Source organism: Fukomys damarensis, unplaced genomic scaffold, assembly GCF_012274545.1.
Source record: "Fukomys damarensis isolate Sample0158 unplaced genomic scaffold, DMR_v1.0_HiC HiC_scaffold_16, whole genome shotgun sequence".
In the NCBI taxonomy this organism is placed as follows: domain Eukaryota; kingdom Metazoa; phylum Chordata; class Mammalia; order Rodentia; family Bathyergidae; genus Fukomys; species Fukomys damarensis.
Window position 1 is genome coordinate 89,355,092 of NW_022900928.1, and position 23,398 is coordinate 89,378,489.

The following is a 23,398-nucleotide window of genomic DNA, read 5'->3' on the forward strand; positions in this document are numbered from 1 at the left end:
AAATGTATTAACTAAAAACTGGAAGGGCTGGAGATTTAGCTCAATGGTTCTATTGCCTGCCTCGCAAATGTAACGTCCTGAGTTCAATCCCCAGTACCAAAAACAAAACAAAACAAAACAAAAAAAAAAAAAATGGAGAGCTGGGCACAGTGACACACACCTGTAACTCCAGCACTCAGGAGGCTGAGGCAGAATGATCACTGTGAGTTTGAAGCCAACTGGGGCTACATTATGAGTTCAAGGGCAGCCTGAACTATATAACAAGACCAAACTTAATTTAAGGAAAAAAAAAAAGATGGAGAAGCTATTTATAGGAGAATAAATAGATTTCAGAATAAGGAAAAAGTATCAGCACTAACAAGGGATGTTTCATAATTATTAGATTAATTCATCAAGATTTCCTACAATCCTCTGCTCTACCAGCTGAGCTATCAAAGGGAGCACTAGATTAATTTATCAAGAAAGTAAAACAATTTGTATGCATTCATTAACAGAGCTTTAAAATACAAGGAGCAATAACTCCTCAGAACAACTTCTTTTGTTTTGTTTTGTTTTGTTTTTTGAGACAGGGTTTCACTATGTAGTGAGACTGACCTGGAACTCACTATGTAGTTCAGGCTGGTCTTGAACTCACAGCAATCCTCCTGCCTCAGCCTCCTGAGTGCTACGATTACAGGCATGTGCCATCACGCCCACCCAGTACAACTTTTAGTAACTGAAGTAGAATCTGAATCTCTACTTTAAAAAAGAAAAAATTTGAAGTAGTTCAGAAAAGACAAAGGAAAAATAGAGTGTTCATAAATATGTTTTCAAGCTCTCAGAGAATACCATGCACAATTTCATTCCATTTTCTTGCGAAAATGAGCCACTAAACGATCCAAGAAGAAGGGGTGTGTGGGCGCACGCCTGTGATTCCAGCACGCAGGAGCCTGAGGCAGGAGGATCTCTGCAAGTTCAAGGACCCTGGGTAAAATAGTCAGGTCAAAGCCAGCCTGAACTACAGGAAAGACCCTGACTCAAAACAAAAAAGGAAAATCCCCAAACAGGCCAATAATGGTAGAACACATTTATAATATAATTAAAGAATTCTTCTTCGCAAAGGATCACAACCCACAAGCTTATACACAACTTTTCCCAACATTCAGTATATGTGCTGCCAAAGCACTTCTCCAACATTCAGTTAGGAATAAGACCACTCTTGTATTACATATAATATTCCAGAGTATGAGAAACTACAGAAATCCTTTCAAATCATCCTAGGAAGTTTGAATAATCTTGAAATTAAAAGTAAAAAATATGTACCCCCCCATACTGGGGAACGGACTCAGGTCCTTGAGCTTGCAAGGTAGGCACTGGAACCACTGAGCTAAATCCCCAGCCCAAAAGGAGTATTCTAAAAAGAAGGCTATAGGCCAATTATTTCTACATAGTAATCTAAACAAAATAGTAGAAAATCTTGTTCAATAGTCAATGGACTGGGGATTCAGCTCAGTGTGCACATGTCTCACAAGTGCAAGGTTCAATCTCCCAGTGCCCCCCAAAAAAGAGTATTTCAAAATCACTGGGCCTGGTGACACACCCCTGTAATTCCAGCACTCTGGGGCAGGAGGGAGGAAGATTTCTGTGGGTTTGAGGCCAGCCTGGGCAACCTAGTGAGTTCAAGTCCAGCCTGAGCTACATAGCAAGACTCTGTCTCGACCCCACCCCTGTGCCCCAAAAGTGTATCTAAATCAAGAAGGGCTCAAAACAGAATAAGAATCAATGTGGCCCAATATTGGGATGTTTGTTACTGTCAAGTAGGGGCTGCCTGGGTTCCAGAGAAGCAGAAGCTCCCAATCATAGGTCCTTAGCTGTGATCACATCTGGACTTCCTCTTCCAAAAGCCAAGGCTGTAGAGCTGCAATTTATTCAGCCTGTGTCTCCCTTGGGGTAGCCGAGACCCTCAGGACTTCCTCTCTGGTTCAGTTTGTGGTTTCTAAGGAAGGAAATCAAGACAAAGAGTGGGAGATGGAGAAAAGGAAAGAAGAAAGCATCTTAGCGATTAGACATTGGTAGAGATCTAATAAAAATAACGATGGTGACGAGGGAGAGGTAAAAAGCAGCTGGGAGGGGGCGCTCAGGAGAAGGACAGGGCCTGCCAGTTGCGCAGAAGAGCAGCGCAGGGAGCCCTGGGATCACAGGGGTCACGGGATGGTGAGAACACAGCCCAGACCTGACTGTGCTACAGTTCAGGAATACTAGGAATAAAGTATCATTATTAAGACTGGTTACACAGCTGGGGGTATGGCTCAGGGGTAGAGCATTTGACTGCAGATCAAGAGGTCCCTGGTTTAAATCCGGGTGCCCCCTGTACTAATACTTTTCTGTCAGGGGAAGTGCACCCCCCTTTTATCTTGTTTATGGTTTATATTTAGACATCCTCCAAGAGTCTCACCAGCTCATTAAGGGGGTTTTTGAACCTGGTGGTTTAGAGCAGACTTCCTAGTAGCAGGTGGGTCCTGGTAGCAAGGGGCAGGTCCGCTGGAGATGTAGCCTGGAGGGGGTTATCTTCCTCCCTCCTCCTTTGATCTCTCTTTCTGCTTCCTGTCTATCATGCCTCCAGCTGCCTCCCCCCACCGGGCTCCTCTACCATGCTGTTCTGCCTTGGAGCCACCTGACTATGGACTGAAACCTCTACAAACTGTGAGCCAGAGTGACCCTCTTCTCCTTTAAGCTGTGGGCATGGGGCCTTGTGTCTCAGCAACGAGAAAGTAACTAAAATATCTGGCCACCCAGACTCATGAAACCACCAACTTTCCAAACACAGTGAAGGCTGAGGTGCTTCCATAGTGACGCTTCATGTTTCCATTTTTCCTCCTCAGCCATGGTCACTTGCTGGAGGAACAGAAATCCATCCTACGCTTCCTCTGTGCTCCTTTATGCCTAAGTACTACCATCCTGATTTTATTTGTTGACACCACACTGGCTTTTAAACTGTAGGATCTGAGTTTGTTCACAATAAAAGACTCAATAAAACTCTAACCAGCAAAACAAGTATGAAGAGGTAAGAACTGAATGTCTAGGAAAGATGGCAAATAACTTATTCCAGAGAGCTTTGGTCATGAGGAGCTACTACTGTAAAATATGAAGGCTATCTTGTAACTTCCTGGTAATCAAACAGAAGTGAAAGTTCATCAACTGAGAAATGTATTTTGTTATCTCTGAAAAACAGAAGATATTCATATAACAGCTCTTTATAGATGGAACTTCACAGAGATGATTATTGAGTACTGATTTCATACTGAGCAGTTATGTTCCCACCTAAAGACCGAAGCTCCTCCCTGTCTTTATCTAGGTGAGGCAAATGAAGGACAAGAAACAGTCATCTGACAAGAATTCTGGGAAAATTCAAGAAAAGATGAATATGATCAGAGTCTCTTTTTTGGTACTGGGGATTGAACTTGGGTCCTTGCACTTGTGAGGCTGGTGGTGTCACCACTGAGCTAAATCCCCAGCCCCTATCTTCCTTCTACCTACTGGGAACATAGCCATGATGGCTGGAGCACAAGCTGCCAACTTTGATGATAGGACCCACTTTGTAAGGAAGGCTGACCAGAGAGAATCAAGGAGTGTGTGTCCCCTGGCCTCTTATCTAACAGCCATCCTTTATAAAAGAAAGACACATTTCCACCTTGTTTAAACCTAAGAGCAAAAACAAATCCAGAGGACTCTGAAGGTCATGCAGTTTCACTCTCCATAACTCCTCAGCCCAATCTCATAGGTCTGAGGCAGTCATTAAAAGGTGGCTTTTTATTTTTAATTTATTAAAATACTGAGTCTATTTCACATGCATATTTTTGTCTATCTACCATCTCCATGTCTGACAACCACTACTGCTATGACCTATCATAACATTCCATACATAGTTAAAACCAAGCAAAGGGTGCAGTTCCATCTTTAAAAACTAAACAAGCATTTGGGACAACACATTCTGGGCAATGGAACCTGGACAACATTTATCAAACATGGTAGGGAAAGTTCTCACTTTGCATTATGAAAAGGATAGCCAGATATCAACTGTTACAGAAATGAAATAAGATGGAAAAGTTTAACACACTGTTTAAATTGTTTCCTTAAAGAGACTTCCTCCACTGCCAAAGATCTTGAATGGCCTCCTGGTCAGTCATCCAGAAGCAATGCTTCACATAATTGGTGAACTTGGCTTCCACTTTGGGAAGAGAACCACTCTTTTCTATACTTGCTTGCATTTTTGCTTTAATATCTTCTACAGAACTAGGTCCTTTGGTGTTTTAGGAGTCTTTTCTTGTTTTTTGACGGATGCATGACCTTTTAATCTTGGTGTTGATGGCTTTAAGTCTTTCCCATTCGGGTTTGATTTTGGTGCATTTTTGGCTGGAATATCTCGTATTGTTTTCTTCCCTGGGGCATTCTCTTCAGTTTCCCCATCATCTTCATCGTCGTCATCTTCATCATCGTCTTCATCGGCAGCTCGTTTTCCTTTTTTCTGTGGAACCTTGCTACGACTTCCAGGGGCAGATCGCTTTCCAGATATACTTAAGAGTTTTACATCCTCTTCCTCCTCCCCATCTGACTCTGTGTCTTCCTCCACAGCTACTAAGTGCTGTCCACTAATATGCACAGGCCCTGAACCACATTTCAACCTTCAGACAACAGGTGGTATAATTTCAAAGCCCTCAAGGGAAACTGTTGGCTGTGCAGACATTTTCAAAGTTGCTAGTGTTACTTTAATCGAACTGCCTTCATAATTCATTGCCTCTGCTTCCACAATGTGTAATCATCCTTTGCTCCAGCCCCTAAACTGACTTTGTTGTTGTTGTTTGGTACGGGGGATCAAACTTGGGTCCTTGCACTTGCGAGGCAGGTAGCAGAACCACTGAGCTAAACCCCCGGCCCTAAACTGACCATCCTTAATGACAACTGGTGCTCATTTTCATTATTATCCACCTTAAAGTGATAATCTTTGACGGCCTTTAGTTCACAACCAAAAAGATACTTCTGGGGCTTCAGGGGCTCACGTCCATATCCATTGAATCTTCCATGGAGTGATGGAGCACACTTAGGTGGGAGAGAATGCAGATGGATATAAACAGCTACTGCCCCCAGAGAACAGACACGCAGGACAGAATCACACCAGGGAAAAAGATGGCTTTTCTAGGAAGGCCGCCATTTCCTTGATTTCCATTGTTTTGGAGTCAGCTGGGTGTTGGCAGAGAGTGATGGAGAATTGTTAAGAGCCACCATTATAACTAGCCAGAAGAGTTCCTAAGGCCTTCAGCAGCTGCTGACTCTAGCTTCCAGGACAGTGGCAGAAGCTACCACCACTAAAAGCCACTAACATTCAAAGCTCAGGGCCATTAGCACTAAAGGAGCTATACTTTGCTTATTTTCGATTTCAGAGTAAATTGAGCAAAAGAACCCTCTACGCAGCGGTGGCACTGTGGCCTACTCAGCTCCTCTGTAACAATGTGGAACCGTTCAGGGAAAAGTGCTTTTGTTGCTTCAGACTCCATAGTACAGCAGCTTTGCCTGGTCCAAGCCCGTTTCTCCACAGGATGTGCAGAGCAGCAGGCACCATGTCCTACCTTACAGACATGGAATTTGAAGGAGAGGTGGAAAAGGTCATTTTAGTCCCAACCCATGAGTTATTAGAAAGTGAAATCAATTAAAAAGTTCTGGTCCTTGCTCAGAAAGCAGCATATTCCTTTGTCTTTTACCTGAACATCAAAGCCAGATACAGACTTTGTTAGCTCAGATGTGACCTTCTAAGTCGGCGCCAAGAAGCAGAGGTGTCTTTTGGAAGAGGAGGGTAGTTATGGCACCAGGAGGTCTATTTATAAGGAAGAAGGTGTCTGCGAGTCAGAATGAGCACATGTACATTTGTGAATGGAAGTATGAAGAAGCAATAATTACATACTACTCAGTAATGGGGAAGAGCTCAGGGGTAGGGATCAAGAGGTCCCTTGTGGGAGACCAGCTAGGAAGATTGAGGCTTAATTGGCCTCCTCAGTGAGCATTAAGAAGGAAGGCAGGGGCCGGGATGTAGCTCAGTGGCGCTGCACCAGCCTGGTAAGTGCAAGGTCTTGAGTTCCATCTTGGTACAAAAAAAAAAAAAAAAAAAAAAAAGGGAAGAAAAAGAAAATAAAAGTGCAAGCATGTCCACATATAAAAACAGCTGAGATCCTGTTGTTTACCTGGACAAGTACAATTGCACAATTGTCTGAGTGAATAAAGCCAGTCACTCAGGGCTCTCTGTTAAAGGGAGACAAGAACCACCTGACCCTCCACATTTTAACCTGATTCTGTGTCTCTTCTTTAGTGTTCATCCTCATCACCCCTTGGTCAAGTTCAAGCTCATAGGCTGTTTCCTACAGGTGGTTCCCAAATAGGGACCTGACCCGGGAAGTCTGCCGGGGGAAAAGTGCAGTGAGTCAGTGATGGGGACTTCTTCGGCAGAGAGGTGCAGCTGGCAAAAGAAAACAACAAAGGAAAAGAAGAAAGGAAGATGAGTGTGTGCGGCACAGTCAGCCAGGGTAAGGAAGTACAGAAGTACAGAATTCTATGTCCCTTTAGGGGAAATTCTGCTGTGCCAGTCTGGCACTCAAGTTAGTACTCAGCTGATTTCTCACATGTTGTAAAATGTTACCAAACATAATCCTTGGTTTCCTCAGATGGATATGATTGATGTGGGCTCTGCTAAATCTCCTAAAACTTTCTCCACATGCAGCTTGGCCTGTGCAGTTCTTTGCCCTCAACTGCAGGGGAACGTCCTACACCTAGTGCAGCCCTGAGAAAAGATGGGGATGAGAGTGAACAGCCCTTGACCCCTTCTCTTCCTTGCCCTCTTCCTCCATCTGGTTGAGACAGAAGTAGTGTCTCCTTATAAAGAAGGGTTAGACAGGCTACACTTCACAGAGAGCCCTTTGGGATGTGTACATTTCCAAATAATATTCATCCTGACCCTAACAGTCCACAACAAAATGTTCATGAGCACAATCCTTTGGAATGTAAGTTACCCAAAGAATTAAAATCCATTGTCATGAACAATGAGGTTCAAGGACCCATGATCACTTTACGCTTATTGGAGTCTGCAGTAGGAGCTTTGTGCTTGCTCCTCTTGGACATTAAGCTTTAGCTAAGTCCTGCCTCTCTTCAGAGCAATACTTAACTTTTCATGTTATCTCTCAAGAATTAGCAGCTGAGCAAGCTCGACAGAACCTGGTAGCAGGACACCCGCAGATTATGGAGGAAATGCCGCTGGTCCATACTCAGATCTAATCTCACAGCTAACACCTCCAGACCAGACATATCAGCAAATGGTTCTTATAATGAAAGGACCCTGGGTAGCTATTCCTGAGGATGATATTCCCACTCAGTCCTTCTTACACATTTTTCAAGGCCCCTGTGAGCCCTAGTTTTTAGCCAGGTTTCAGGAAGCTGCCCAATGACAGATACCACAGGCCCAAGCAGCATAAGATCCTGGTTTTGCAGCTGACTTTTGAGAATGCTCATAAGGACTGTAAACAAGTGCTAGGGGCCATCTGAGCAACTAAAAATCTGGTAACTTATTTGAAAGTATGCCAAGAGGTGGGTATTGAAGGTCATCAGTCCTCTATGTTTGTCCAAGCTATGTTTTATTTAATTGAACAAAATCAGTCTTCTTTAAAATACAATGTTTTAATTGGGGCAAATCAGGACATGTCCATAAATACTGCCCTTAGCCTCAGGCAAGAAAAGGTGCAATTCTAAACTAAAATCCAAGTGGATTAAAGATCTAAATATTAAAAAGAAACACCAAATTTGCTAGAAGATAAGTTAGGCAGAACTCTCAAAGACATTGGCATAGGAAAAGACTTTATGAACAAATTCTCAGTAGCACGGGAACTTGCACAGAGTCAACAGCTGGGATCTCATCTTATTAAAAAGCTTCTGCACTGCAAAAGAAACCACCAACAGAACTAAGAAACAACCTACAATGTGGGAAAAAATTTACCAGCTATTCCTCAGAGGAAGGATTATGATCTAGAATATATAAAGAACTCAAAAAACTCAGGCCCTCCAAATATAAAGACCTGATTCAAAAATGGCATCTGAAATGAAGACATTTTTCAGACAAAGAAGTAAAAGCAGCAAGCAAATATATGAAAAATGTTCCACATCACTGGCCATTAAAGAGATGCAGATGAAAACAACACTGAGATTCCACCTCACCCCAGAAAGAATAGCTGCTATCAAGAAATCAACCCATAGCAAATGCTGGCAGGGCTGTGGGGAGAAAGGAACCCTTCTCCATTGTTGGTGGGAGTGCAGACTGGTGCAACCACTGTGGAAATCAATATGGAGATACCTCAAAGAACTAGGATAGAGGTTCCATTTGACCCAGCCATCCCTCTGCTGGGTATCTTTCCAAAAGAATTAAAAGAAACATACCACAGTGATATATGTGCAGCAATGTTTATAGTGGCACAGTTTGTAATAGCTAAAACTTGGAAACAGCCCATTTGCCCATCTGTTGGAAACTGGATAAAGAAGACGTGGTTTTTCTATAAAATGGAATATTACTCAGCCCTAAAGAATGAGAAACTAGAATCATTCATAGGAAAATGGACGCATATTGAGGCCATACTCTTAAGTGAAATAAATAAGTCACACGTGTAAATACCAAATAGTTTCTCTAGTATGAAACACTAAAAGTGTAAATAAGATCCAAATTGTATAACTGATAATGTGAAATAGGAAGAAAAGGACTAAGGTGTAGGGGAAGTGGGAAGGATAGGGAAAAGGAAGGAAGGGAAAAGAAAAAATATGAGAAAAGGAAAAAATGGAAACAAAGTCTTTGTAAATAAGGGAGGATGGAGGGGGTGAAGGGAGGGCAGGGGTATGGGGAAAAATCAGAACCAAGATCTGTTACATAAAGGTACAAGATCCCAATGATGAACATAACTGCACTGTATACCTAAAAAGTACCAATAAACACAATGAAAAAAAAAAAGAAAAGAAAAGAAACACACACATACACACAAGTTACAAGAAAATAAAAGGTGCAATTTTCCCTCCTTGAGAGGGGAAAGCATCAAGTCCTTGTCCAAGATGTCACAGGGGAAATCACCAGACTAATTAATGTAATTCTAACTATTATCAAAATGGCACCCCACTGGGGGGAAACAGGGCACAGGCCTGGCCACATGCCAGACAAACAATGAAGGCATTCCTGGTACAGGATTATAGCCCCAATACTTGATAAGTCTCCAAAGGATGGTTGAGTTCCTGGTCATGGGCACCCCAGAAAATGTGAGATTAGACCTTCTCACTGTTGAATGCATGGCTTTGATTGGTGGAGACACACTTGTTAAAATCCTTATGGGAATCTGGAGACCTCTTCCCTTAGGTACTAGGGATCCAATCCTAGGAAAAAGTAGTTTAAACCTCCAGTGTGTTGAAGTACTCCCTGGGATTACTGATTCAGACTATTTCGGGGAAATTCAGGTTGTAGTTCAGTCACATGATGTTTGCGTTTTTGAAGCAGATTATATTGCTCAACTAATTATTTTGCTGTCTGTTAAAACCACAGCTATTAGCTGAGAAACTAAAGGATTACACCCCCACATAAGGAAGTGTTTTTCACAGATCACTGGCCCATGTACACTCCTAAAGTTAAAGGAAAATATTTTTAAGGGCTCATGGAGAGAGGTGCAGATATTTTGGTGACGGATTCATCCAATGTCAACCTACCTGGCCCACCCAAGCAACAGCCACCTCCTTGGTGGGGCTCAGGTAACCCAGATAGGTTATGCAGAGTGCTGCACCTCTGCCTTATGTAGGCCCTGATAATTTTAAGGAGTTCTTAAACTGTCTATTGCAGAAATCCCAATCAATCTGTGGGGCATGGATCTGCTGAAAAAATGGTGAATTCAAATTACTAATAAAGCAATCCCATTTGTTGATAGAAAGATGCTTGAATCCATGCAGGTGTATCAGAGGAATGAAAGGAAAGATCCCAGCTATCAAACCAATTTTTAATAGGGGTCATTGTGGCTTTTGCCCATCCAAAAACCACACTCATTAAAATGGAAAAGTGAGCCGGGTGTGGTAGTGCACACCTATAATCCCAGCACTCCGGAGGCTGAGGCAGGAGGATCCCTGTGAGTTCGAGACCAGCCTGGGCTACATAGTGAGCTCCAGGTCAGTCTCAACTACATAGTGAGACCCTGTCTCAAAAAAAAAAATGGAAAAGTGATTTGCCTGTGTGGGTGGATCAAAGGCCCCACCAAAGAAGAAGCTCATTCATCTATGTGTGTTAATAGAAGAACAGATCAAAGTGAAACATATCAAGCCTCTGCTAGCCCTTGGAATATTCCTGATTTTGTTATACCAAACAAATCTGGAAAGTAAAGACTGCTTCAGTATTTAAGAGCTATTAATCCATGTATTTATCTTATGGGTGCTTTGCAGCCCAGACTCTCCTCTCCCACTTCAGTCCTCATTCATCTATGTGTGTTAATAGAAGAACAGATCAAAGTGAAACATATCAAGCCTCTGCTAGCCCTTGGAATATTCCTGATTTTGTTATACCAAACAAATCTGGAAAGTAAAGACTGCTTCAGTATTTAAGAGCTATTAATCCATGTATTTATCTTATGGGTGCTTTGCAGCCCAGACTCTCCTCTCCCACTTCAGTCCCACAGGACCGGCCTAATAGTTATTGATCTGAAGGACTGCTTTTTTTTTTTTTTTGTACTGGGGATCAAACTCCAGTCCTTGTGCTTGCAAGGCAAGCAGCAGAACCACTGAGCTAAATCCCTGGCCCTGCTTGTTTTGTTTTGGTTTTTTTTTAACCATTTCTTTAAGCCCAAAAGACCAACCTCATTTTGTTTTCTTTGTTCCTGCTGCTAACCTTACTGAGCCCACGCACCAATATCAGTGGACAGTTCTGTCCCAGGGAATGATGAACAGCCCTACCCTGTGTCAATATCTCATTGGTCAGGCTCTAAACCCTGGGAGGAAAAATTCCCTCAAGCCTATGTTTACATTATATAGATGATATATTGCTTGCTGTCGATTCTCAGCAACAACTTAATCTTCTTTTTGCAGAAACTAAATGGGCTTTGGTACAACATGGATTATGCATAACTCCACAGAAAATTCAAACTATTTCTCCCTATGGTTGCTTGGGAACTCTGGTACCAGAAAAAGCAGTTTAAGTCCAGAAATTAACATTAAGAAGGGACTCATTATGAATATTGAATAATTTCCAAAGTCTATCGGGGAACATTCATTAAATTCATTCAAAATTAGGAATACCCTCCTACCATTTATATGAAACATTACAGGGAGATCCAGATATGAATTCCCCTGGCACTCTCACACCTGAGCCCCTTAAAGAGCTCAAGTTAATAGAGGCTGCTTTGGCAGACAGACAGGTATTTTGAATTAATCTGACTATTGCTTTTATGCTGATTATATTGCCCACTCCTCACTCTCCTACGGGATTCTTTGGTCAAATAGTAAACAATAAATGTCAAATTGAATGGCTTTATCTCCTTAACCAAATTACAAAAAGTCTTCAGACATACACAGATCAAACATCTAGGTCAATTCAGCAGACCCACCATCACAGCATATGGCTCTTAGGATTTGATCAAGACCACATTGTGCCTCCTCTTAACTTAGAAGAGCATCCTCATTTACTACCAACTTCCTTAGTTTGGCAGGTAGCTTTTGCAGGTTATATAGGATTAGTTGATAATTACTATCTTTCAGATAAGTTTGTACAGCTGTACTGTCATTATTCATTATTTTATCTGGAAATACCCAGACCACTCCTCTTATGAATGCTTCAATTCATTTTAATGGATAGATCCTCTCAAGGTTTTGCTGCTTACTGGACTATGCAAAGTCACCAGAAAATTGGTACCCCTGGACTTTTGGCTCAAAAAACAAAATTAGTTGCTGTGATTACTGTTTTAGAATGTACTTTGGCAGAATCCATTAACATTTTATGCAATTAAATCTATGTAGTGAATATCACTAATCATTTAGAGGGACCAACTGTAAAAAGTACTTTAGGGTCATGGATTTAGCTTTCCTGCCTCACAAGCACAAGGACAAGAGTTTGACCCCTGATACAAAAAAAAAAAAAAAAAAAGAAAGGAAGAAATGGGAGGATCTAAAGGAACCACTGAGCTAAATCCCTGGCCCCCCTCTTTTTTTTTTTTTTTTTTTTTTTTTTCCTAGTACCAGAGTTCAAACTCAGGACTTTGTGCTTACAAGGCAGGGGCAGGACCTCTGACCCAAATCCCCAACCCTTGTTTCATTTGTTTTTGTGATTAGAGGCAGCCATTTGGAATAGGACTGCCTTCTTTTATATAGGTCACATGTACTCACTCTCCAGTCTTCCTGGACCAGGGACAGAAGGAAATCATCACACTGGTAGACTCATTGCTTTGATTTTTCAATAGGTGAGGCCTTCTCATTCTTATTTCCAACCAAGTACTTGAGCCCTTACCTCTAGTTTTAAACTTTCCAGGTCACAGATATGCCACATTGTACAATCTTGTCCAACATGCCAAACGTTACCTATATCAGTTCCATCAGAAGGCTGTAATCCCCAAGGTCTCCAGGCAATGAGCTATGGCAAATGGACGTAACACATAGATCCCAATTGGGCAGACTTCAGTACGTGCATGTTAGCATTTTATGCACGCTGCTTGCCATGCAGGCGAGACTGCAGGGCATATACAGCAACATTGTCTCCTGACATTTGCAAAGATGAGAGTTCCTAAGAAAATTAAAAGGGATAATGGTTCTGCCTATACAAATGGGAGTTTTCAAAGATTTTTGCAGGGATGGAATATTAGTCATTCTACTGGAATTCCTCATAATCCACAAGGACGAGCTATTATTGAGCGTGCACATTTAACACTGAAACAACAATTCCTAAAACAAAAAGGAGGAATAGTAGGTCATAATAAACTACAAGTTTGCCTTGATTTTGCAACATTTACACTTTTTTTTTGTACTGGGGATCAAACTCAGGACCTTATGCTTGCAAGGCAAGTGGTGGAGCCACTGAGCTAAATCCCCGGCCCCTACCCTTAATTTTTTGAATCTAGTTGGTAATATAGATAGCACCCTGCAGAATTACATTGGTCAAAAGTACAAGAGCATGGAAAAAGAGAGAGGGCACAAGCGTTGTGGTGGTCCCCAGAGACAGAAAAAATGGGAAGGACTGTTGGCATGGGGGCACGGATTTGCTTCTGTCTGTAGGAAATGGACAGTGTGGGTCTAAGAGTATGCAACCATGGAGAAGTCCTCTCCTCCATGCATCTGTGAAGGAACTTGACTCCGCTCTGCTCAAAAGTGAGGGCTTTGCCTCCAATGACAGTTGAAGAAAATTGCTCAGGAGGCAAAGAGTCTTGTTCATCCTCAGTGCCTGTCCTAGATGAGAGTGTCTGGCATCTATTGAGAACCCTTTGAATACACTTCTGAAAGGTATCTCTGTTGATCACAAGTATACCCCCCTTCCGTAGGAAGTAGAGCAGTCTGTGTCTTTATCCCTCTCAGCAGTTAAGGAGTAGCTCTCCAGAAGAGGGGATAGTTAAGTTAGTCATAGTATAAGCAGTCAGGATAGTCTAGGCCCTTGAAAAGAGCTAGTACAAGCTCATAGAACATGTTTAAATAAATGCAAAAGAATTGAAGTTATTCCATCTATATTATCAGACCATAGTGCAATTAAACTGGAGATCAATAAATAGCATAAGAAATTGTAAAAACTCCACAAACACATGGAAATTGAACAACACTCTCCTGAACAATCAATGGGTCACAGAAGAAATCAAAGAAGAAATTAGATAGTTTTTACAAATTAACGATAATACAAATACAACATACAGGAAGCTATGGGACACCATGAAAGCAGTTCTACAAGGAAAATTCATAGCAGTGAATGCTCACACTAGGAAAACAGAGCAAGCTCAAATAAACAATCTAATGCTGAATCTTAAGCTCCTAGAAAAAGAAGAGAAAGACAAACATAAAGCTTGTACAAGGGAAGAAATTATAAAGATTAGAAGAGAAATTAACGCAATGGACCCTAAGAGAATAATACAAAAAAAAATCAACAAATCAAAGAGTTGGTTTTTTGAAATAAATAAAATCGATAATGCTTTAACCAAGCTTATAAAAAAAAAGGAAAGAAAAGGCTCAGATCCATGAAATTAGGAACAAAAAAGGTGAAGTCACAACAGATCCAGCAGAAATCCAGAGGATCAACAATACCTACTTCGAGAAACTGTACTTTAATAAAATGGAAAACACAGAAGAAATGGACAGATTTCTAGGTACAAATAAACTACCAAAGTTGAACAAAAAAGATTTAAAAAATTCTAAACACCCCAATTATAATCAGTGAAATTGAAAACGTAATTAAAATTTTATCAACAAAGAAAAGCCCAGGTCCTGATGGCTTCACTGCTTAATTCTACAAAACATTCAGAGAACTATTGCCACTACTCTTTAAACTTTTCAATGAAATTGAAAGGGAAGCAATACTTCCAAATTCATTCCTGGAAGCAAGTGTTACTTTGATTCCAAAACTAGGAAGGACCCAACCAAAAAAGAGAACTATAGGCCAATATCCCCAATGAACACAGATGCAAAAATCCTCAACAAGATACTGGCAAACAGAATATAGAGGGTCATCAAGAAGATCATACACCCTGATGAAGTCAGATTTATTCCAGGATGCAAGGATGATTCAGCATACATAAATCAATAAATGTAATACATTATATTTAACAGTCAAAGACAAAAACCAATCATCTCAATAGATGCAGAAAAGGCATTTGACAAAATTCAACTCCCATTCATGATTTTAAAAACTGCAGAAAATTGGAATAGATGGTCTTTATCTCAATTTGATATGGCTATCTATGAAAAACCAACAGCCAACATCATATTACATGGTCAAAAACTGAAAACTTTCATGCTAAAATCAGGAACAAGACAAGGATATCCACTATCACCATTCCTGTTCAATGTCGTTTTGGAAACATTAGCCACAGCAATTAGACAAGAGAAAGAAACAAAATGGATAAAGATTGGAAAGGAAGAAGTTAAACTGTCATTATTTGCTGATGATATGATACTCTACATAGAAGACCCAAAACACTCTGCCACAAGACTTCTAGACTTAATTGACAGATTCAGGAGAGTAGCTGAATACAAGGTCAATACTAAAAAATCAATAGCTTTCTTATACACAAATAAGAGAGAAATTAGGGAAACAATTCCTTTCACAATAGCATCTAAAACAACAAAATACCTAGGAATCAATCAAATGAAGGAGACAAAAGATCTCAACACTGAAAACTGCAGCACTCTGAAAAAAGAGACTGAAGAGGATATAAGAAAATACAAAGATACCCCTTGATCCTGGGTAGGAAGAATCAATATAGTGAAAATGGTCATACTATCAAAACTGCGATTCCCATTGAAATTCTAAAATTACATTTCACAGAACTAGAGAAAACAATCCAAAAATTCATTTGGAACAAGAAGAGACCTAGAATATCAAAAGCAATTCTAGGCAACAGAGATATGGCAGGGGATATCACAATCCCCAATGTAAAACTATACTACAAAGCTACTGTGATAAAAACAGCATGGTACTGGCAAAGAAACAGACCCAAGGATCAGTGGAACAGATTGGAAGATATAGAAACAACTCCAGATGTACTCAGCTTACTCATCTTTTCAAAGGAGCCAACCATCCTCAGTGGAGGAAAATAGCCTCTTCAATAAATTGTGTTGGAAAAACTGGATTTCAACCTGCCAAAGATTAAAGCTAGACCCATATTTTTCATCATGCCCTAAACTAAAATCCAAATGGATTAAAGATCTTAATATTAAAACAAAAATACTAAACTTGCTGGAAGATAAGTTAGGCAAAACTCTCAAAGACAGTGGCATAGGAAAAGACTTTATGAACAAATCCTCAGTAGCACAGGAACTAGCACAAATAATCAACAACTGGGATCTTATCTTATTAAAAAGCTTTTGTATTGCAAAAGAAACCACCAACAGTGCTAAGAGACAACCTACAATGTGGGAAAAAAGTTTTACCAGCTATTCCTCAGACAAGGGTCTACTCTCTAGAATATATAAAGAACTCAAAAAATTGGGCCCCCTAAATATAAAGACCTGATTCAAAAATGGCATTTGAAATGAACAGACATTTCTCAGACAAAGAAGTAAAAGCAGCAAATAAATATATGAAAAGATGTTCATCATCGCTGGTCGTTCAAGAGATGCTGATGAAAACAACGTTGAGATTCCACCTCACTCCAGAAAGAATGGCTGCTATCAAGAAATCAACCAATAACAAATGCTGGTGGGGTTGTGGAGAGAAAGGAAACCTTCCTTGCTGATGGGAGTGCAGACTGGTGCAACCACTGTGGAAATCATAATGGAGATACCTTAAACAACTAGGATTAGAAGTCCCATTTGACCCAGATATTCCCCTGCTGGGTATTTTTCCAAAATAATTAAAAGAATCATACTACAGCAATATATGTGCACCTGTGTTTATAGCGGCACAGTTTGTAATAGCTAAAACTTGGAAACAGCCCAATTGCCCATCAACTGGAGACTGCATAAATAAGACATGGTTTTTCTATAGAATGGAGTGCTAAGCCATAAAGAATGAGAAACTAGAGTCATGTATAGCTAAATGGATGCATATCAAGGCCATACTCTTAAGGGAAATAAATAAGAGACATGTAAATACCAGTTTCTCTGGTGTGAAAAACTAAAAGTGTAAACAAGGTTCAAATTGCATAATTGATAATGTGAAATAGGAAGAAAAGGGCTAAAGGAATAAGGGAAGTGGGAAGGGTAGGGGAAAGGAAATAAGAGAAAAGAAAAAAATATGAGAAAACCAAAAAATGGAAACAAAGTCTTTGTAAATAAGAGAGGATGGAGGCAGGGGAATGGGGGGAAAAAAATAAGAACCAAGACCTGTCATGTAAAGTTTCAAGATCCCAGTGATGAATGTGACTGTACTGTGTACCTAAAATGTACCAATAAACTCATGAAAGAAAAAATAAAGAAAGAAAGAAAAGAGAGAGAACATCTACAGTTGTGGGTGGAGGTACAGTCACTACAGGCTAGACCTCAAAACGAGAGACAGAATGCTTCCACCTACATACTTCCCCCAGAGATAAACAGCGGTGATTGATATTCAGCTGCTGTTACTGTACAACCAAAAGGGAGAAATGTGAGAGACCCATAGGAAGACTGAGGCCTAATTAGCACCCTCAGTAAGTACTCAGAAGAAAGGTGGAATGTAAGCACAGCATGTCCACACGCTTTCAGGGAAAAATAAAAGCAGCTGAGACCCTATTGTTTACCTGGACAAGTACAACGGAAGATGGAAGACAGATGAATCCTGTGTAGCTCTACTTGCTTGTACCACTCTTGGAGCAAATGAAGCCTAGGTGCACCAGTCAATCAGGGCCCTCTCTTAAAGGGAGACAAGAGACCCCTGACCCTCCACATTATAACCTCATTCTGTGTCTCTTTACTGTTCAGCCTCATCACCCCTTATTCAGTCCCTGGTTCAAACCCAGGTTCCCCCTTTGAAAAAACTCTTCTTTCTTGAGCCAAATTGACAAAAAACCGTTATCCTTGATTACAGAGATCATCCTGGTGTCCCTTCACAGGAGGAGACTGATGAGAACAAGTCGTCTGCAGCCCCACGTGACTAGCCCTGTCTCTGAGCACATGAGGCTTTGGCACGGCACCTCAGCTCAAAACCATAACACTAAGCTACCAGAAGCACAGACATTCAAAGTTTTTATATGATTCTGATAAATTCCAATTTTTAAGTGATTTCTTTAAATCTTTAGTAGTACATCTTAAAATCTATTTTGTCTTAATAGCAACATATATCCACTTAGGGTTTTTTTGGGGGGGGTTGTTTTGTTTTGTCTTGTTTTCTGTTTTTCTGCTAAATTCCTGCCAGGTACATATATTTTTTCACACTTTCAAAACTTTTTTTTGGCGGGGGGGGGGTTGAGACAGAGTATCACTATGTAGTTGAGACTGACCTGGAACTCACTATGTAGCCCAGGCTGGTCTTGAACTCACAGCAATCCTCCTGCCTCAGCCTCCCAAGTGCTGGAATTACAGGTGTGAGCCACCACGCCCAGCTTCAAAACTTTTTGTATCTCTAAATTTTAGATGTGTATTTTTGTTTGATTGGGTTTTAACCCAATATTATCATCTCTGTGGGCATTTAACTTGGGTTTTAACCCAATATTATCATCTTTGTGGGCATTTAATTTATTTACTTTTTTTTTTTGAGACAGTATGAACTACTATGTAGTTCAGGATGGCCTTCAACTCACTATGTAGCCTAGGCTGGCCTCAAACTTCTGCCTCAGCCTCCTGAATGCTGGAGTGACACTTTGCACCACCATGCCCAGCTTTAATTTATTTACTTTCAATGTGTTGCTGAATATATTTGTATTTCAATTTATCACCTTATTTTTACTTTCAATTTTTATCACTATGGGTTTTTTTCTCCTTACTCCCTTTTTTTTTTTATTAAGATTTTCATGTCAATAGCCGGGTGTGGTGGCACATGCCTGTTATCCCAGCACTTGGGAGGCTGAGGCAGGAGGATCACTGTGAGTTCGAGACCAGCCTGGGCTACATAGTGAGTTCCAGGTCAGTCTCAACTACACAGTGAGACCCTGTCTCAAAAAAACCAAAAAAAAAAAAAAAAAAAAAAAAAAAAGATTTTGATATCATTATTTCCTTGTTACTTTGTTTCAGCCCTTAAAAACTATAAATGCTAAGCTAGGTATGGTTGGCACCCAGGAGGGATTACAGCACTCAGTAGGTTGAGGCAGGAGGATTGCTGCAAGTTCAAGTCCATCCTGGGCTACATAGTGAGTTCAAGTTCAGCCTAAACTACATAGCAAGTCCCTGCCTCAAAAACAAAAAACAAAACAAAACAAACCTATAAATGCTATCTCTTCTATTTTAGTAGTTATACTAGGAATTCAATTGGCATAGTTATTTTCCAGTCTATGGTTAGCCAACACCTTTACCCTCATTTCAGATAATATAAGCATCCTAGCACGTTTTAGTTCTGTGTACTTGCTTCCTTCTATGCTATTTTTGTTTTTTACATTATTCCATACCCATACGTTGTTTTGACCTCACTTACTGTTTTATACAGTGTTCGTGTAGATTTAGTTGATTATGTACTCTTTATAGCTTCTTTCTTTGTCGCCACATCTCTGTCCATCCACAGAGGTCATCACCCGTAGTCTTGGGCCACACTCTGAAATTTCCTTTGTACATTCCTGTTGATAAACTCTTTTAGGTTTTCGGGGGCGGTTTTGTTGGAAGGTACATTTGTTTTACCTTTACTCATGAAGGTAAAACTTCAGCTCACCAGGCAGGCGCGGTGCCACTGAGATACATCCCCGGCCCACCTAAAACAGAATTTCATGTAATAGTTTTTAGTATGACAATTCCACCGCCTTCTGACTTCTATCATCATCCTTTTATTTTTTAACATGTCATAATCACATTTTATTTCAATCTGCTGAAAATGAAGGTATACAATAACCTAAACACATCACTTTAAAACTCCTTTCCTTGCAAAAAAAAAGTCTATGATGGCTTAAAGGGAGCATACTAGTTTTGAACAAAGTAACATTTAGCAGAACATTTTAGGAAAAGCTTCAACTTTCCTTTACACTTTGGCTTTTAAGTAATCTCTTGAAACCACTCAATATCACCAATGTAATAAAGAAACTGACCGTTTACTTACAAAGCTGCTTTTAAAAATGGCTGTCCTTTCTCTTTGACTAGTCTTACTAAATTCCACCAGATGGTTTGTTTCAATTGTCCCCTGAAAGGAAAATCAAAAATTACACTAAGAGGATTCAGTATGAGCATAAACTGCATGAAATTCTGACTAAAAGGTAACACACATTTTCCAATCCTTTCACCACCTGCAGTCATTAGTAACCAGCCTGCTGGCTGTCAGTGCAGCAGTGGAAGGTCCTCGGTACAGGTTGTTGGTGTTGGTGCTTCGAGGTCTTGCTCTTATCGATGTTCTTGAGGATTACGTCATGCAAGGTAGCACACTGGTTCCGGACGTGCAGCAAATCTGGCGCACACTCAGGGACTCATTTTCGTCGACCTCCGCTATGGTGCGGAGATAATCTTCCACCTGGGGGTGCTCCACTATCTTGCACACCAGCTTGGCTCGGGTATTTGAGTAGGGGGAGAAACGCCATAAGAGGTCCGGGGTGTCCTCCGGGATAGACGCTCCAAAGTTATTGCCGTCCTCCACTTTTGGGATGAGCAGACGCACTCACATCCGTACTGTGTCGCACTTATCTCTCAGCAGCTCAGTCTCGGGCTTCAGCCCTCAATCAACTGTACCAGATGTTGGTTGCTCCCAGCAGGAATCCCTCCCCGAAGACAGTGCAGGTATTTGGTCTGGAGCCTGGGTCTGAAGAGGCAGCAGATCCCGGTTGGCCCATCTCCTCCCATCTCTGGAGCCGGCACTAAACAGATTCAGGACAAATCCTGCAGCCAAAGCTCCTGGACCTGGCTATCCAGCTCAGACAGCTTCTGAGGGAAGAAGGGAGATACCAGAACCTCGGCCTCCTGGGCAATGCGGACCCAAAACTAAACTACTTTGCCTTGCATATCCTGCTCAAGCTTCAGAGGGGAAGCCATGATTTCCAAAGGCGCTGAGGCTGGGACAAGCACAACCTGGGGCTCTCCTTTGTCAGGCTGGACTTAGGCCTCGGCTACCACAACCAACTCCCACCCATCATCATTCTTGAGAACTCAGCTGTCAGTCTTCTTGTCATTTCATTGAAAGTAATGGGTGTGGGGGAGTATTTGAGACAAGATCTTACTATGCAGTTCAGGCTGGCCTTAAACTCACTGTGATTCTCCTGCCTCAGCCTCCTGACTGCTAGAATTACAGGTGTGTGCCACCATGCATGACACATTTTTTAAGTGGTGCTTTTAAGAATTTCCCTGTTATCTCTGATTTCCAGCAAGTTTGCCTCAGTTACTCTGGGAATGGATTTGTCTATGATGTTAAGATTCAGTGGAGTCATTGCATGTAAGGGTCAATGCCTCTTATTAGCTGAGAAATGGTCTCAGATGTTGTCCTCAAATTGTATCTGCCTCATCTCTCATTTCTCCTTCGAGGACTTCAACTACATGTCCGGTGGACCATCTCATCGTACCCTGTGTACTTCGTGCTTTCTCTCCTCTGTTTGCCAAACTTTCATCTTTCCATACTTTCTAGTGCATACTTTTCCTTCCAATGTTTGCTGATTTTTCTCTTTAATCTATTCACTAGGTCTAACAAAGACATATTCTTTGAATTTTCAATTTTAGCTATTGTAGTTTTAAATATTATATTTCTAGGTTGTCCTCTTCTCTAATTTGATTGATTTTCATGTTTTCCAATTTCCCCTTGAAATTTTTCAGCTTGGTACAGTAGCATTGTTGCATATCATGTATTTCTAGTAGTTTTATTTTATTTTATTTTTAAAATTTTGGTGAGGCCGGGGATTTAGCACAGTGGTTCTGCCACCTGCCTCACATGCACAAGGACCTGAGTTCGATCCCTGGTACAAAAAAAAAAGTTTTGGAGGGTGGTGCTGGGGATTAAATCAGGGCCTCATGCATGCTAGGTGTCATTTTAACACTAAGCTCTATCCCCACTCATAGTTTTTTGCTTCCTTGTGTACATGGTTATCCTCAATTATATAGTGAATGTTTTATTTAAAAATTTTATTTATAGAACTAATTATAGGCCTAGGATGATAATATTTTTCTTTACTTGCATTTTTTAAACATCGGAACAATCAGAACATCTTAATGTAATTTCAAAGCTTGAGTTTTTCTTGGCCATTCAGAGGTTGATGCCTAGCTACAAATTTTTATGCTGCCTGTTTGGGGTTTTTTAAAATTTTGTTTTGTTTTTTTTCCTGGTCTTGTTTGGTTTTGTTCTCCAGTTAACTATTGCTCCAGTGAATTCTTGTTCAAAGTCAGAGTTGTTTTTCATAATAGCTAAATTTTGAAAGTAGCCTATATATCTATCAATAGATGGATAAAGAAAACGTTTCATTTATATACAATAGAGTACCATTTAGCTATAAAGAAAGATAACTTTGCACCATTTGTATGAAAATGGATGCACGTAGAGACCATAATGCTAAGAGAAATAAATTAGATACCCAAGGTTAAAGATCACGTGGTTTCTCTTATATGATAAACTCAAAACCTAAGTAATTTTTTTGAGACAGGGTCTCTTTGTATAGCTGAGGCTCACCTTGAACTCACTATGTAGCCCACACTGGCCTCAAACTTGCAGCAATCCTCCTGCCTCAGACTCCCAAGTGCTGGGGTTACAGGTGTGCACCACCATGCCCAGCACTCAAAATATAAGTGATTTAAAGAGCAGAATAAAAAAAAATAGATGATAAAAAAGTCAAGAAGACTTTGAAGATGATAAGGGGCTTTGTGGAGATGGGAGAAGTTGGTGGAGAGAAAAAAGGAAGTAAAAAGAGTTAAGATGTTATCTATATTTGTACCAATTCCCCAGATGGATGTATTCATTATCCCATATACCAATAAAAATCAATTTTAAAAAGTCAGTTTTGTTTTTACAATTTTTATACACTAGTTTGGCCTAGAATTCTGACCTCTCTCTCTGGTCTTGAAAGTTTCTAAGAGTCTCTCAGCTTCTCAGCTGCCTCTTCTGGACAGAGCACACACTCAAGGCCAGAGCAGCCTCCATCTTGGAGCACTGACTTTGTTTCCCATCATACCAAATCTCCACCTGGTATTTCCTGTCTAACTGGTTAGGTCTTTGATGCTTTATATTTTTCATATTTTCCATATTTGTATTTGTTCTCAAAAAAAAGATTGTTTTGTTCTCTTTTACTACTTGAAATATCTCATTCCAGGCTCTCCTTGCCCCAAGGGTTTGTGTTGAAAAGTCTGATGTGAAGAAAAGATTGTTTTGAATTGCTTTGTTCGTCTTGAAAAGAGGACAGTCCTCTCTACAAGATTCTATATATTTACTGATACATCTTTAAAATTGTATTCCATAATGAGATAACTGACAAGGTGAAATAGGAAGAAAGGAGCTAAAGGTGTAGGGAAAGCGGGAAGGGTAGGGGAAAGGTAATAAGGGAAAGGGAAAAATAGAAGAAAATGAAAAAATGTTTGTAAATGGGGAGAAGAGGAGGGGGTGAAGGAAGGGCAAGGACAAGGGGAAAAAATGAGAACCAAGACCTGTCATGTAAAGGTACAGAATCCCAAT

General features: G+C 40.6%; 1 non-coding gene and 2 pseudogenes across 1 annotated transcript; 1 reads left to right on the top strand and 2 right to left on the bottom strand.

Moving 5' to 3' along the window:
• Nucleotides 1–1,233: 1,233 nt before the first annotated feature.
• LOC117286270 lies at nucleotides 1,234–20,595 on the bottom strand (annotated as a pseudogene).
• On the top strand, nucleotides 2,278–2,349 carry Trnac-gca. The gene has a single exon. It is a non-coding gene; the product is annotated as a tRNA-Cys (tRNA).
• LOC104872363 lies at nucleotides 4,078–5,130 on the bottom strand (annotated as a pseudogene).
• Nucleotides 20,596–23,398: the final 2,803 nt, after the last annotated feature.